This window comes from Panthera pardus, unplaced genomic scaffold (assembly GCF_024362965.1).
Source record: "Panthera pardus isolate Hobbes unplaced genomic scaffold, ASM2436296v1 HiC_scaffold_25, whole genome shotgun sequence".
NCBI classification, from domain to species: domain Eukaryota; kingdom Metazoa; phylum Chordata; class Mammalia; order Carnivora; family Felidae; genus Panthera; species Panthera pardus.
This window is the reverse complement of record NW_026526821.1, coordinates 34,048,890-34,063,513: the sequence shown is the minus strand read 5'-3', so window position 1 is coordinate 34,063,513 and position 14,624 is coordinate 34,048,890.

The following is a 14,624-nucleotide window of genomic DNA, read 5'->3' as shown; positions in this document are numbered from 1 at the left end:
TAAACTTTAATCATATGCATTTTTATCTCTAACTTTCTAGAATTCAACAGCTCTTTTCCATTATGAACAAATGAGTTCTAATTGCATATAAGCGTCAGATTCCTCTAACTCTACCTTTTTTTTTTTAATTTTTTTTTTAACATTTATTTATTTTTGAGACAGAGAGAGACAGAGCATGAATGGGGGAGGGTCAGAGAGAGGGAGACACAGAATCTGAAACAGGCTCCAGGCTCTGAGCTGTCAGCACAGAGCCCGACGCGGGGCTCGAACTCACAGACTGAGAGATCATGACCTGAGCCGAAGTCGGCCCCTTAACTGACTGAGCCACCCAGGCGCCCCACTACCTTTTTTGAAATAACAGAGAGATATGAAGAAAAACTTCCCAGAACGAGGTCTATAATAACTACATCTGGGTTACATTAGATAGTCTTTGGCACACAAAACCCTCCACATCTGCTGCTCCATACCCTTTCCCTGCCTGGCTGCCTGGGATGAAGATGACCTCCATGGTGACCTTGGGAGTCACGCGTTAAAGAAGGCAGAGCCTCTGTTAGCCTGGGTCTTTGGATGACTGCAAGATGAAGGTCACCCTGATCACCTGCCCAGTACAGTTATGTGAATAAGAGTATGTAAGCCAAGACATAAATATCATTTACCATTAGAATCATCTTTACGTTTCACATCAATATGAGAGATAAAGTTTGTACATCTTAGATGGTAAATAAGAACATGCATCGTGATGAAATTGCCAAGTTCTGACTCAGTGAGATCTGTTATCAAGTTAAACACTGAGATAGGCATAGACTCAAAAGAAGAAACTTAAAATTATCACCAACACATGGGAAAAAAAAAACACTATACTTTTTCTTCCCTGGAGGCTCTTATTTGAACCCTTTCTTAAAAGCACAATGCATTTTGTCTAAATTCTACTGCACAAAAGTAAAAAGCTTTTAGATTGATTTAGTTATGTTACAAAAATGGTGGGATTTTTTTTTCTTTTGGAAAAACAAGAAAAACGACCTGATGTTCATTTAAGCTCCATTTTATCCTTCATGTAAAGCAAAAGCTTTCACTGAAAGCTGCTGATCGCCTTAAACACCATTTTGGAAAAAAAAAAAAAAAAAAAAAAAAAAGAAGAAGAAGAAGAAGAATTTGGAAGTACAGCTCCAAAAATGTTTAGAGAGACACTCTCAGCCGAATCTGGCTTTCACAAAAATACAGACGTTAGGGAGTGAGGACCGCAGAAGCAATGCCTCAGGACAGATTGGAAGCATTGAAGAAAGACCTCTTCACCTCACCCTACTTCCCTCCTGCCATCTCCAGAGCCTCCGGAGTGTCAAGATACAATCTTCAAGAGTCAGTTTATCTTCCAGACATGTATCTGCACTGTTCTATAAAAATAAACGTCAGCACACCCGTAATCCTCTCTCACTTCAAATATAACCACCAAGCTTTGAGTCTCTAGCGATATCTCGACAGAATTTAAAGGAAATTTCTTTTTATTTTTGAGCTTTTGAACACAATGAATGGATTCACTCTTTGAAAAAAATCTTTTGGCCTATTGACTGGTGTCATGTGGTATACACTTCCTAATTAAAGTAGAGTTAAATTCTTCAATTTTGTCCCTTTTCCTCTTACACAAGGATTTCAGTCACCATTAACCGGTACAAAATATGGAGCCCTCTGTATCAGCCCTTCATTTTCCAAGGGCTTTTAAGCAAACAACAGCATGGCTTTGTTTCAGATCAGGACTTTTCTTTTCTGGCATTCTCTCATTTCATTATAGTTGCCCCACCCTAGCAATGGAAGAGCAAACGCTTTGATTATAACTATTCATGTTATTATTTAAAACATACAAAGGCAGTGAGGGAAAGTTATTTTTCTAAAAGGGTCTTCCGTGAGGTTCAAGTTGCTCATCCTGTATCCATTCTCTTAGAACCCATTAGCAGTAGGACTCTCTTGATTGGAAACCTCCCGGAGTTTCCTCAGGAGAAATTTGAAACTGGCCCTTTGGTGGAAGGGTGGGGAGAGGGGGGCCAAGGACAGACCAAGGAAAGAGGCAGACCTTCCGATTGGTAGGTGGCAGGTTTAAAAAGCAAAGGAACTTATACAAGGCTTGTCCTGCTGGCAGCAAGACAAATAGATCTCTCTACCCACCCACTAGAACCTTCAAAGTTTATATAGAGGCCTTGCCTTGGTTCAGTCACATATATGGTCCAGGTGGCCTCAACAACACCTTACTCTCCAGACTGCATCCTTGAAAATGTCTCCCACTGTGGGAAGAATTGGCAGAACATGCATTCAGGGAAGGGAGTGAGGAGATTCTGATTGTCTGGGTCCAGGTCCTAGGTCAACCCATGGTCACATCCTCTTAGTGACCTCCTCCAACAGACTTCAATTTAATGAATAGACATGTGCTTTTTCACTTTCCTTCCTTCTTTCTCCTTGTTCCATGGAACCTTCACTTGATAGCTGAAGTGCCAACCATAAGGTGCTTTTGAGAATGAAAACCAGGAGCTAGACTGGTAGAACAGAAAGAAGTCCTTAGGTCTTGTAACCACCAAATCACCCTGAATCATCTAGATTTTAAATGAGAAAAAAGTTTCTGTCTTTTAAAAATCCTTATAATCTGGGGGTGGTCAGCCTAGGCAGCCACAACTAACTGATGTAGAAACAAACACCAAACACTCTGGTGGCTTCTAGTGCTATTGTTTTGTTTCACGTAAGTCTTCAAATGCCTTTCAATGCTTGGTGCTAGCAAGTTAGGAAAAAAATGTCTTTTTTTTTTCCCCATGTATTTCCCCAGGGATTTTGTTCCTGAAGAAGTGGCTGGTTCTCAGTCATTCCACCAATTCAGGATCAGTATAGAAACACTGGTTTTCATAGAAAAGAATTGTACTCAAAGTATTTGTGAAGGTAAGTAATGAGCTTCATAGTGATGCATTTTATTAAAAATAAGTCCCAATGCCACTATAGCAGCTACATAATTAGAGATAGATGTCACCATGTAAGTCAAGCTACGATGATTTACAGAGACCATGAAGTTTTGCTTTTTCTCGCTTGAAAACCATCTTTTACATTAATGTTGACATTATACTATTCTAGGGAATTGACAGAACAAGGGTTTGACAATTTCATTCTTCATCTAACTAAATAGCATAACTCAAAGGAGAGAAATACATTCCAGTTTCCTTCTGATTTTAAAGACTGGTATAATAAATAAGCCCACATCATTATTGACCAGGCTTTGCCATTCCAAACTGAATCATATAGATAGAGAATAATGTTGAGCTGGGATTTTACATTCACAGAAAAAGAGTGTCAGGTTAGCACTTCAAGCAGATAAAAAATTGAATCAATTTGTACATATATATGTTGGGTAAATATAGATATTTTATAAATATATATGCATTTCCCTACTGTATATTACCTCTATTGGTACATATTAAATATCAGACTCCCATATACAAATATGTACAAAGAGCAGAGAACAGCTAAGCCAAGCAACAGATGGCAGTGATTATGTTACAAATTAAAAAAGAAAAATAACTTGGAAAATGGTTTACTTGGAATTGCAGGGGGAAAAATCAGTATGAAGAAGCAAAAACGCCCCTTTTCTTGACTGCAAAGAGAAAAATGAAAATGCTTTAAAAACAAGTTGTTGCTTTTGTTTTGGGGAGTAGTTGAAAAAGAAAAATTAAGTTGCAAATAAACACAATGGAGAGAACCTCCCCCACCTCCAATAAGTTACATTCTGTTACTTGAGCTGTGTTGTCATTACATATTCCAAAGAATGAAACAATGCAAGATTTGCAACCATTCTATATTCTAATTATAATCTGGACAGTTAAGATAATAATGATCTCACTTGTTACCTATTCAAATTAATTTATTAGAAATAATATCATCTTTAGTTGTATGGCAGGGATAAGCATACCTTTAAAGTGAAGGTAGGGGAGTAAATATTTTAGGTTTTGCTGGTCATATGATCTGTACCCCAACTATTCAACTCCACTGTTGCAGACTGGAAGTAGCCATAGAAACTATGTGAATGAAAGAGCATGTCTGTATTCCGGTAAAACTTTATTTATAAAAACAAGCAGCAGCCTGGATTTGGCCCGTACGTTGTAGTTTGAGAACTACTGTTCTGTAGGAAGAAATAAGGTCAAGATTTCTAGAAACTGTCTTTCAAAGTAAATAAGCATGCATTGCCTCATAAATGTGTCATTTCTTTATTTCTCTGTGGCATGGAATGTGTAACTTTAATTCTACTAGTATACTATAAACAAGTAAAGTGCAAGATACAACAGATTTGAAGCAAGATATGATTTACATATGAAATCAAGCAACTGTCTGACTAGGTGAATGTAAGTGAATATAAAATTTTGGCCCACAACAACCCAGTTGCAGCAAAAACAGCCTGGCAACAGCAAAATCTACACTAAAGAACCATCTAAGGAAATCATCTTGCAAAATACATATTCCCCATAAGATAATGTTTGGTGTATCTAATTTATAACTATTCCAATTAATCTTTCCTATAACTGTTATGCCCAGATTTCGTGATCCCCAAAGACCACCAGGGAGCCAAGTCCGATGCAAAAGCAAAGAGCCTTTATTCGAGCTAGCTGGAGCTCAACCCCCTACCTGCACCAAAGCAGCGGTAAGATACTGGAGAGAGAGTGGGTTTCAAAAGCACAAAGGTTTTATAGGGATCTTGGCCTTAGCAGATTGGCTGGGGAAGGGTTGTCTCCTCAGCTGATTGCCTGGGGAAGGATAGAACAATGGCTTCCAAGGTGTGGTCCCAGATCAGCAATTATCATCGTCGCCTGGAACTTGTTAAAAATGCAAATGACCTGGTGGTCACAGACCCACTGAATCAGAAACTCTGGGGGTGGGGCTCAGCAATCTGTGTTTGAACAAGTCTTCCAGGAGATTCTGATGCACTTGAAGTTTAAGAACCACTGTGTCTGAGGATCTCTAACATGTTTGGCCTCAGTGTATACAGAACGTTTCTCACTGGTCACCTATTAACCATTGGCTGTCAGCCTTGCTGTGCTATATAAATACCTAGCACCAAACACCATTCCCAGAGACTCTGATTTAATTGGTTTGGGGAGGGGTAAAATGCTCCCAGGTCATTCTAAGCCTGGACAGGGTTGAGGGCTCCTGCCTCTGGCCCCTACCTGAGAGAAGCCCTCCCTCTTCTACTCACACTTTCCACGCCTCTCACACTCCCCTTCCTCCCACCTTAGACTTCGGAAGACTGCATCAATCGGTAGCCTGCTTTCTTAGAAAACATAAGGTACTCAAGGGGAGGAGGCGTGGTCTGAGGTTTGAGTGGGAACTCCTTTCTGAGGCCATGTCAGGGCATAGTCACTAGTGGGCCAGCCTAGGTCTGCTCTTTCATAACCATGTGAGAAATGCAGTTATTGAAATAGCATTCTCATTAGCATTATTTGTATAAATGAAATATAAAACTGCACCAATCATATAGATAATAGGCTAACTCTTATTAAATATGGCTAAGATATGTTCTCTGGAATTTCTCTTCAACTCCATAGTTGTCCAAGGATACCATAGTCCCTCAAAAGATGTTAATTGAGTTCCTACTGTGTGATAGGCAACCTATTAAACTCTATAATTAGTTTTCTCTCTCTCTTTTATGCCAATTATGAAATCTACTAATTTGTAAATGAGAGGTTTATGGTATCATTTATCATCTTGCTACTCAATCTGTGGTCCACAGACCAGTAGCATCAGCATCCTTGGGAGCTTATTAAACATACAGAATCTTGGGCCCTGTTTCCTACCTGCTGTATCAGAGGGTGCATTAGCCCAAAGCCCAAGGGATCAGCGTGCACACTGGAATTGAGAAGCACCCACATAGTATATTAGAACCACAGTCAAATAAGTGCTTCTCCAATGTCTTGGAGTCCTGGTTCCAACTTCCTTAGGAAATAATTTCGTATCAAGGAATATCTCGGCATTGAGTATAGACCAACTCTTTTAGTTTATAAAATAATCAGAGTGTCTTCTAGGCATATATCTTAAGCCTCATCTCCTGAGATGTATTACTCTTCACAAGAATACCTGAAGCCAAATCTGTATACTGGAGTAACATGCTAAATTTTGATAGATTGTTGAAGTTGAGCAAAAAAATCCATGTTGGCTCTACACTCCATGGGTAACCCACTGAGCAGCCAGTTTCCCACATTAGGATATGCTTCTGTGTGCTATGGTGGAAAGTTAAGATTGAGCCACATGAGAAAGCTAATATGTTACTTAATGTCTATACCCAGAACATTCATTTGTCTTAATGCCTTCCCTCTTTCTTTATCTCTGAATGTTGGGAGAAGTGATTTTTGTCCTCATGGTGCAATGACCAGTGCTACTCAGAAAAAGGGCACTACATGATTCTGAGTGGCCCATACTTGATATTTGAATTTTTAAATATTGAGATCATCTGTTGACATAATTACTTACCTCCTTTGAATGTATTTCATTTTTTATCTCCTTTAGTCAAAGACTTGTACAAATTTTGATGAGCCCAGTTATCATCTTGGTCCCTTTTTGGATGAATACAGTTTTAGCAATGAGGTATATCCTATATTTGTATATTTGTTTTTTATTCCAGAGGAAGGGGCAGAAGGTGATAATTGGTCACTGCTTTTTTGTTGACTAGCCTTGTGCTGAAAGTTGCTTGACAGGTTTGGGTTCTCAAGAATGTGAGATTAAATCAACAGATAAAAGTTAGAAAAATAGCTGTAGTACTCACACAGGAAAAATATATTTCATATCTAGAAAATAGTTGCTTGGTGATAGTGATGACTTCAGTGTGTGTACATGCATGCTTGCATGCCTGTGGGTGGGTGTGAATGTGTCCATGTTTAAAAGCTCTCCCAAATTGTTTGTTTGGAGAAATATTTGTCTTCATTTTTCTAGAACGTTTAATCAGTAAGAGCAATGTCATAGATACATTGTATTTCACATATATTTACTTTCATTAAATTATATAAACACTTAGTTTTTAAATGCCAAATAAATCTACAGGCTTCTTATAAAGAGAAGCAGCCTCCTGTCCCAACCCTACCCAATTTCCCTCTCTCCAAACGTAACTACTTTTAATTATTTTACCTGATTATTGTGGCATTTAGTTCCATGTCATTAAACAATATATTTAGCTTACTACCTAATGATTCACTCTGTTCACTGTCTGTTAGTTTCTCAATATGGAATATAGGAATTTGCTCTTTGTCAACATCTTTTCCCCATCTTTTCCCCTGCCCTTATTATCCTACCATGGATATAGATTTATCTTAATTTTGGTTAGCTCTTATTTCATATTCAGATATGGTTAGCTCTTATTTCATATTCAAATACATTCATCAGTACATATTTACATCACACATATATGTATATGCATACATATATACATAAAGACATATAGCACATATACATATTAATAACAATGTGTATATAGATACATTCTGTATGGGTGTATATATATATACACACACTATTCATAGGTAAGTCATGCAACTGTCAGGATTATCTTCCATTCCTCCACACTGTTTTATTCTCTATACCTTGTTTTATTATTTGATCAGCTTGTTTTGTATCTACCGCTAATTCCAACAGATACAGTCTCAGCTGTTGAAATCTTCTGTGATAAGCACAAGCACGTTGAACATTCTCTCAATCTCTTTTTCTTGAAGACGTCTTTGCCCGGGGCTTCTGACCCTCTCCAAGTTCTGCACCACCATCTTCTGGAGTTTTCCTTTCCTCAGACTGAGAATTTCCTTTATCTCATCACTGCGTTGGAACTCTCAATTCTTGTTTGTTTCATTCTTGCTTAACCCTTTTGTTTTCAAAGGTTTTATCCTTATGTAACCTTGCTGTCAGTGTGCTAGGGAGGTAAATTATTTGACAGCTGACATATATAAAAATGTTTTTATTCTGCCCTTCACAATTAATTGGCATTTGGCTCAACAGAAAAATTCTGGTTTACAAATCATTTTCTCTTAGAATTTAGGAGGCTTTTGTTGTTGTTTTTGTTGTTGTTGTCTTTTTGCTTTCGGTATTGCTTTTGAGAAGTCTGACTTTCTGTCTTGATCTTCCCTAGAGAGACATTTTTTCCCCCCTCTGGAAATTTATCCCCAATGGTCTGAATTTACATTAATTTTGGACTTTGGGTTACTTTCATTTATTATAATGGGCATTCATTGGGGTCTTTTTATTTCAAAATTTGTGGGAAAAGCTCTAGAATTCTGGGAAATGTTCTAGAATTATTTCATTGATTGCTTCCTCTTTTTAATATTTCTCTTTCTGGGACACCTCTGTTTTGGATTTTAGACCTTCTAGATTGTTCCTCTAATTTTCTTTTCCTTTCTGTCCTCACATCCTTGTCTTTTTGCTCTACTTTCGGTGGCATTTCTTCAGTTAAACTTCCAACCCTTCTGTTTCAGTTTTCCTCTTTGCTATCATGTTTTTAATTTTGAAGAGCTCTTTTTTGTTCTCTGAATGATCATTTTTATAGCATATCTGGCTCATTTCCAATTCTCTCCATAATGCTAATTTACTTGATTTTTAAAGTCTCCTTCTAATGGCTAGTCCTTGTTCCCACCTGTTTGCTCTCTCTTGCTTGCTTTGCCTCTATTTTTATCAGCCACTTCCCACATATATCTGGTGACCTTTGGTTGCTAGTTTATTTTAAAGAGCAGAGCAAGGAAAAAAGCTGATTGAAAGCTCTAAATACACGGGCAGCGCTTAAGAAGTGTGGCTCCTGCTGTAGCGTGATCAGGACAGGCTGTTTCCTTGGGTTACTTCAGTATCAATATATCTAGTCTTTTCTCTCATTTTCCTCAGCAAAGATTCTCCCACTGGTGAAGATATGGCATATTTTAAAATAAGTGTGACTTCTAGCTATCATTATTTAGAAAAAACTTACAAAATATTGACTTCATATGACTTCCAATGTCACTATAATAATCATATAAGTAACATTATTATCTGCAATTTGAAGGTGAAGAAATGAGACTGAGGGAAGTGAACTACCCCCTTACCAATGCCATAGGAGGCAGGATTTGAATCCAAAACAGTTGTCTCCAACACAGGTTTAACAATGATTATTAGTTTAGGATGTTATAAATATCTCAGTTAAATAAATACATGCATTCCATGAACAAGAGGCTACAATAGATAACCAGTAATTTTGGGTAAAGATAAGCCAAGCAGAAATCAGAGAATGGCACAAGACTTTCATCTCTATGCATAGCGTGGAGATTTGCACAGGCCTCTGGGTTCAAAAGCAGTTCAACAGTCTGAAGAGAATGAAAACTCAAAACAAGAATTCAAATTAAAACTTTGAAGGGTGAACTCCTGGAGTACCCATGGTTTTCCTATATGACTTTCACTGTATATATGCTCCATATGTTAACTGACATTTTAAAGCCTGACTAAAACATTACAGGCAAGATTATTTTTCTACTTCATGACTACTTAAAAAGCTGTTGCCTGCTCTAAATGCATTACTCTAACTTATAACTTCAAACACTTTCTGAGGGGTAACCGTGGCGAGATAGATGCCCTGCTGTATCCTGAAATATCTAAAACCATTGATACGGTTATAGTCAGTGTTTCAGTTTTTCTATTGAGACATAATTGACATATTACATCAGTTTCAGAGGTACAACATAATGATTTGATATTTGTATATATTACAAAGCGATCACAACTAGTCTAGTTAACACCCATTACCATGCATAGTTACAATTCTTTTTCTTTAAAAAAAAAAAAATTTTTTTAATGTTCATTTATCTTTGAGAGACATAGCATGAGTGGGGTAGGGGCAGAGAGAGAAGGAGACACAGAATCTGAAGCAGGGTCCAGGCTCTGAGCTGTCAGCACAGAGCCCGACGCGGGGCTCAAACCCACGAACTGCGAGATCATGACCTGAGCGGAAGTCAGACACCCAACCAACTGAGCCACCTAGGCACCCCTACAGTTCTTTTTCTTAGGGTGAGAACTTTTAAGATACACTCTCTTAGCAACTTTAAAATGTACAATACAGTGTGATTAACTACAGTCACCATGCTGTGCGTTACCTCCCTATGATTGATCGATTACACTAGAAGTTTATACCTTTTGACCACAACTATGCATTTCATCCTCTCCCCTCTGATTCCTTAATTATATAATTTTACATTTTCTTTAGTGATTTAAGTGATTTCATTGCAAGTATCTGGTTTTACCTTCCCAATGACACCCTTTTTTTTTAAATTTTTTTTTTTTAACGTTTATTTACTTTTGAGACAGAGAGAGACAGAGGATGAACGGGGGAGGGTCAGAGAGAGAGAGGGAGACACAGAATCTGAAACAGGCTCCAGGCTCTGAGCTGTCAGCACAGAGCCCGACGCGGGGCTCAAACTCACGGACCGTGAGATCATGACCTGAGCCGAAGTCGGACGCTTAACCGACTGAGCCACCCAGGCGCCCCCCCCCCCCCAATGACACCCTTTAATTTTATTTTCTCCATACTCAATATCTATACAAACAAAAACTTTCATTATTAACAAAGGCCAAGCAAAAAAATGTTATTGTCATTCATCTAAATTCCTCTTTGAAGCTCTATGTTTAAAGGTAGAAGTTCTCTACAGAAACAAAGAGCTGTGATTTCCTTCTTTCACTCTGCTACACACATACTTTGTGGTATTTAAAGGCATGAATAAATATGCATACAATTGTCTTTTGTATTAGGACTCATATTTTCAAACATGGTTAAGTAAAAATAACTTTCCTCCCTCTAAAGATACAAGCAAGTGAGATGAAAACCTTCAGAAAATGACATGTATTGATTCTGTAAATTAAATCCAATATGTAAAATAAATAGCAGTTTAAGAATTATCCTGTTATAAGGGTAGCTGACAAGGGTTTCGCACCACCATTTAATGCATCTGATATGTTTGCTCAAGTAGCACAAATGGGATGTTTCGCGTATTAGAAAATGTGTGTCAACCAAACTCGTGCATTTATAAAAATAGTTGGCATGTCTTACAGATCCCTCTCCGTACAAATATGTCTTTCTCTAGGTAAGCGGCTTGTTTTAATAGCATGCTGGTGTAGCAATGTCTATGTATTTTAAGCTTCCTGGATGTTTACAAGCCTTTAAGTACTGCTCCTAAGAAAATTCAAGTAGAGTCGTGTGGTAGACTGAAAGCAAAGAAGCTTCAGTTCTCTGTCTCTCCCTGTATTTACACTTTTTATAATGTCCTTTTGCACCTTCTCCCATCTAGCAGTGGAGTCCATGCTCCTCAAATCTGGGCTGATGTTGTGACTCAGTGTGCCCAGAAAAATGGTACAGAAGTGGCAATATGCCAGTTCTGAGCCTAAGCCCCAACCATGCCCAGCCACCAGGATGTAAGCTGTGGCTTGCCTGCTAGAGGGATGCGAGAAAACAATGAAGAGCAGAACTCATCCTAGACCAGCTTAGAGTCAGCTCACCCCCAAATATGTGAGAGAACCCAGCTAAGGTCAACAGAGCTGCCTTTCCACTCATAACTGCAAATGTCTGTGTGTGTCCAGCTAATACCAGAAGGGCTGTCCCGCGAACCCACATACCCATAAGCAGTAAAAATGTCTGCTGTGTTAAATCACTAGGTTTGGGGGTGGTTTATAACAGCATTGTTTCAGGAAGAGATAAATGACATGAGCACGGATATCCCTAGCTATTAAACCAAAATGTTATGAACCTCATAATAGACTTTTAAAAAATCACTTCTTTAGTATCCTTTTTCTTTGCAAATCCAGAGTTTGCTTCCACTTGACCAAAATCATTCAGGTCATGACTTCAGATATTCTTTTTAGAAGTCCTAAAACATTCCATTTGCACAGATTAGAATTCTGACTCTAATATTAGTCAGGAGTAACAAAACACTATTTACGTAACATGAAAATAAATTGACGTATTAAATGTTATGACTCATCACTACACTAAACTAAGCAGTAACTTTCATTTTTATGACACTTTATTTTTTAAGTGTGTATTCTTTTATATTCTTATACTTCCAGAGATAATTCAGGAGGTAAATGTTCTTATCATCCCCATTTCACACATAGGAAATCTGAACCTTACAAACCAATAAGTGCCTTTCCCATTTTCATGCAATTTTTCATGATAGGTTGAAATACAGTACCTTTTTCTAGTATAATTAAGACATGCTACTTCATGAGGCCCATGAACTATTCTGCAGGAATAAAAGGCAAATGTAAACCCTTTCAAATATTTCATATTAATATTTATGTTCAATGACTATATATTATGTGGTTATAATAACTTATAATTAGGTAGCACTTCAGGGATTACAAAACCCTAATGGTGCAGGAAGGAAAGTTAAAAGTCTCTTTCCACAGATGGAAATACCAAAGTTTAGAAAGGTTAATGAGCTCACCAGGGTCATACAATGATGGGACCAGATGTGGTTCATCCCAGTTTTTCTACACCAATACCAGAAGCCTGAGTCTGACCCTTTGCTTGAAAGAGATTTATTAAGGTCATTTCCTCAATATTCTGCGTGTTACAAGTTGCACACCAACACAGCTGAGATCATCATGGCCCTAGAGGAAAAGCCATGCCAAGTAAGAAGACTTGGGTGAGCCATGTGGAGACTTTGCAAGTCAGGACTCACTTAGAGCACACAGAAGAATCCATTCATGAAGAAATAGACCAAACTAATTCATTGGCTTCTGTTGTTTGGCGTTCATAGTCAGAACAATCTCTGAATCAGTATTTTGTTCTCTAAAAAAAGGAGGGGTAAATGACCTGTCACATTCGATTAATGAAGAATATCCTTTGATACTAGCAGTATGGATAGATTGAGCCCTGTACTCACTGTGCAAAGAGTATGCCAGTTGTTCTCTGGAGGATTTTGGATACAAATTACAGCCTGCAACCCTCTGGAACCCAGGACTATAGCCACGACTGACAGCTGCACACAGTGTAAGTGGTGAGTTAAACCACGGACCCCATCTGTTTATGCTTCTTGACAAGAACAAGTTACTCTTCCAAAGATTGGCAGCAGCCCCGTTAGCACACCAGGTCCTTTCAAGTACATTAGCTTCCTTAGTCTCCAGTCAAGCGTAGGCTAAGTACTCAAGTGAGTTTTCACTTCTATCACTTAAGGCTTGGGGTAACCAACTCTCCGTGTAGGTTGTCTTCTGTTGACCCCTCCACATGCACTCTCCATCCTTCTACATTTTGTTGTCTTCCCTGGCCCCTGGGATGCTAACCTGGATGGGTTTATTAAAGGAGTATCTTGCTCTCTGTCTTCCAGTTGGCTTCAGCCATGGGGTGCCCTAGGATGAGATGAAGGAAGGAAGGAAGGAAAGAAGGAAGGGAGGAAGGGAGGAAGGAAGGAAGGAAGGAAGGCCGAGTCAGGGTATTTATTATCCTGGCACCTGGCCTGTTTGATCTCTGTAAGTTAGCCAGTTCCATCCACTGAGCACAACAGCTCCTATCAAGTTGTCTTTACAGCTCTCTCCATGGGTTCTGGAAACCACGTCTCCTTACCTCTTCGGGTCTAGGAGTGATAGTAATGACTCCCTGTCATTACTACTAGTCCCAGGGTCCTACACTATCCTTTGTTTTCTTCCCTAACCTTTATAATAGTCCTTTTATTAACCTTCTTCAATTACCGGAGTGTGTCATCTACTTCCTGCTGGGACCCCTGACTCATACTTTGTTGGATAGCATCTCACTGGACCCACTCAAGGTTATTGTGTTCATTTATTTAAAAACACATGTGACACATTGATTGCATTTTAATGAGCAGTCTACATGCTGTATTGAAAGCACAAGACTTGGTTTTCATCCCAGCCGTATGTGACTTAGCTTTGTGACCACAGGCAATTAAATTTTATTCTGAAAACTGTTTTATTTTTTTGTCATCTGATATATGCCAGGCACCAGCTAAGACCTGGTAATACAAAATAAATAATACAAGATATCCATCCTCATGGAGCTCATACTCCTTACAGATGAGTTAGAGACATAAACAAAGATGGCTAATACAATATGATAAAAGCTATGTGGTGATTTATATAGATGTTTTCTTCAGTTTTCTCATTTGGTAAATGAGCACAATGATATCTGTCCTGCTGATTTCATGAGATGAAAAAACAAGTGATTCAATGATACTGGTAAAATATTTTGAAATATTTAAGAATATTCAACAGTAAAGTTACTATTAGAAGAATTACTATAATGTTATTATTATGTTATTATGTTAACCTGCTTTACTCCTTACTGTTTTAAAATAAATTAATTATAGTGTTTGTTCCTTTCTGGCATTATGAGAAGCTTAGCCATTACTTTCCTCCAGGAAAAATTTTTTTAACATGAATTTGAAGAAATAAGAATAAATATCTTGAACATCTAAACTTATAAATTTAATCTCATATTTAGCAAGTGATATTTATGGATATACTATAATAATTAAGTCACAAAGACAGTGGAATCCTGATGATTCCATTCAGCCATAAATAACTGCCAGAGTGGAGTTGGAAGATACTGGCTTCAACTAGTTTAAAAAGTATTTAATAAAATAGTTTTCTGGTTGTACCCAGGT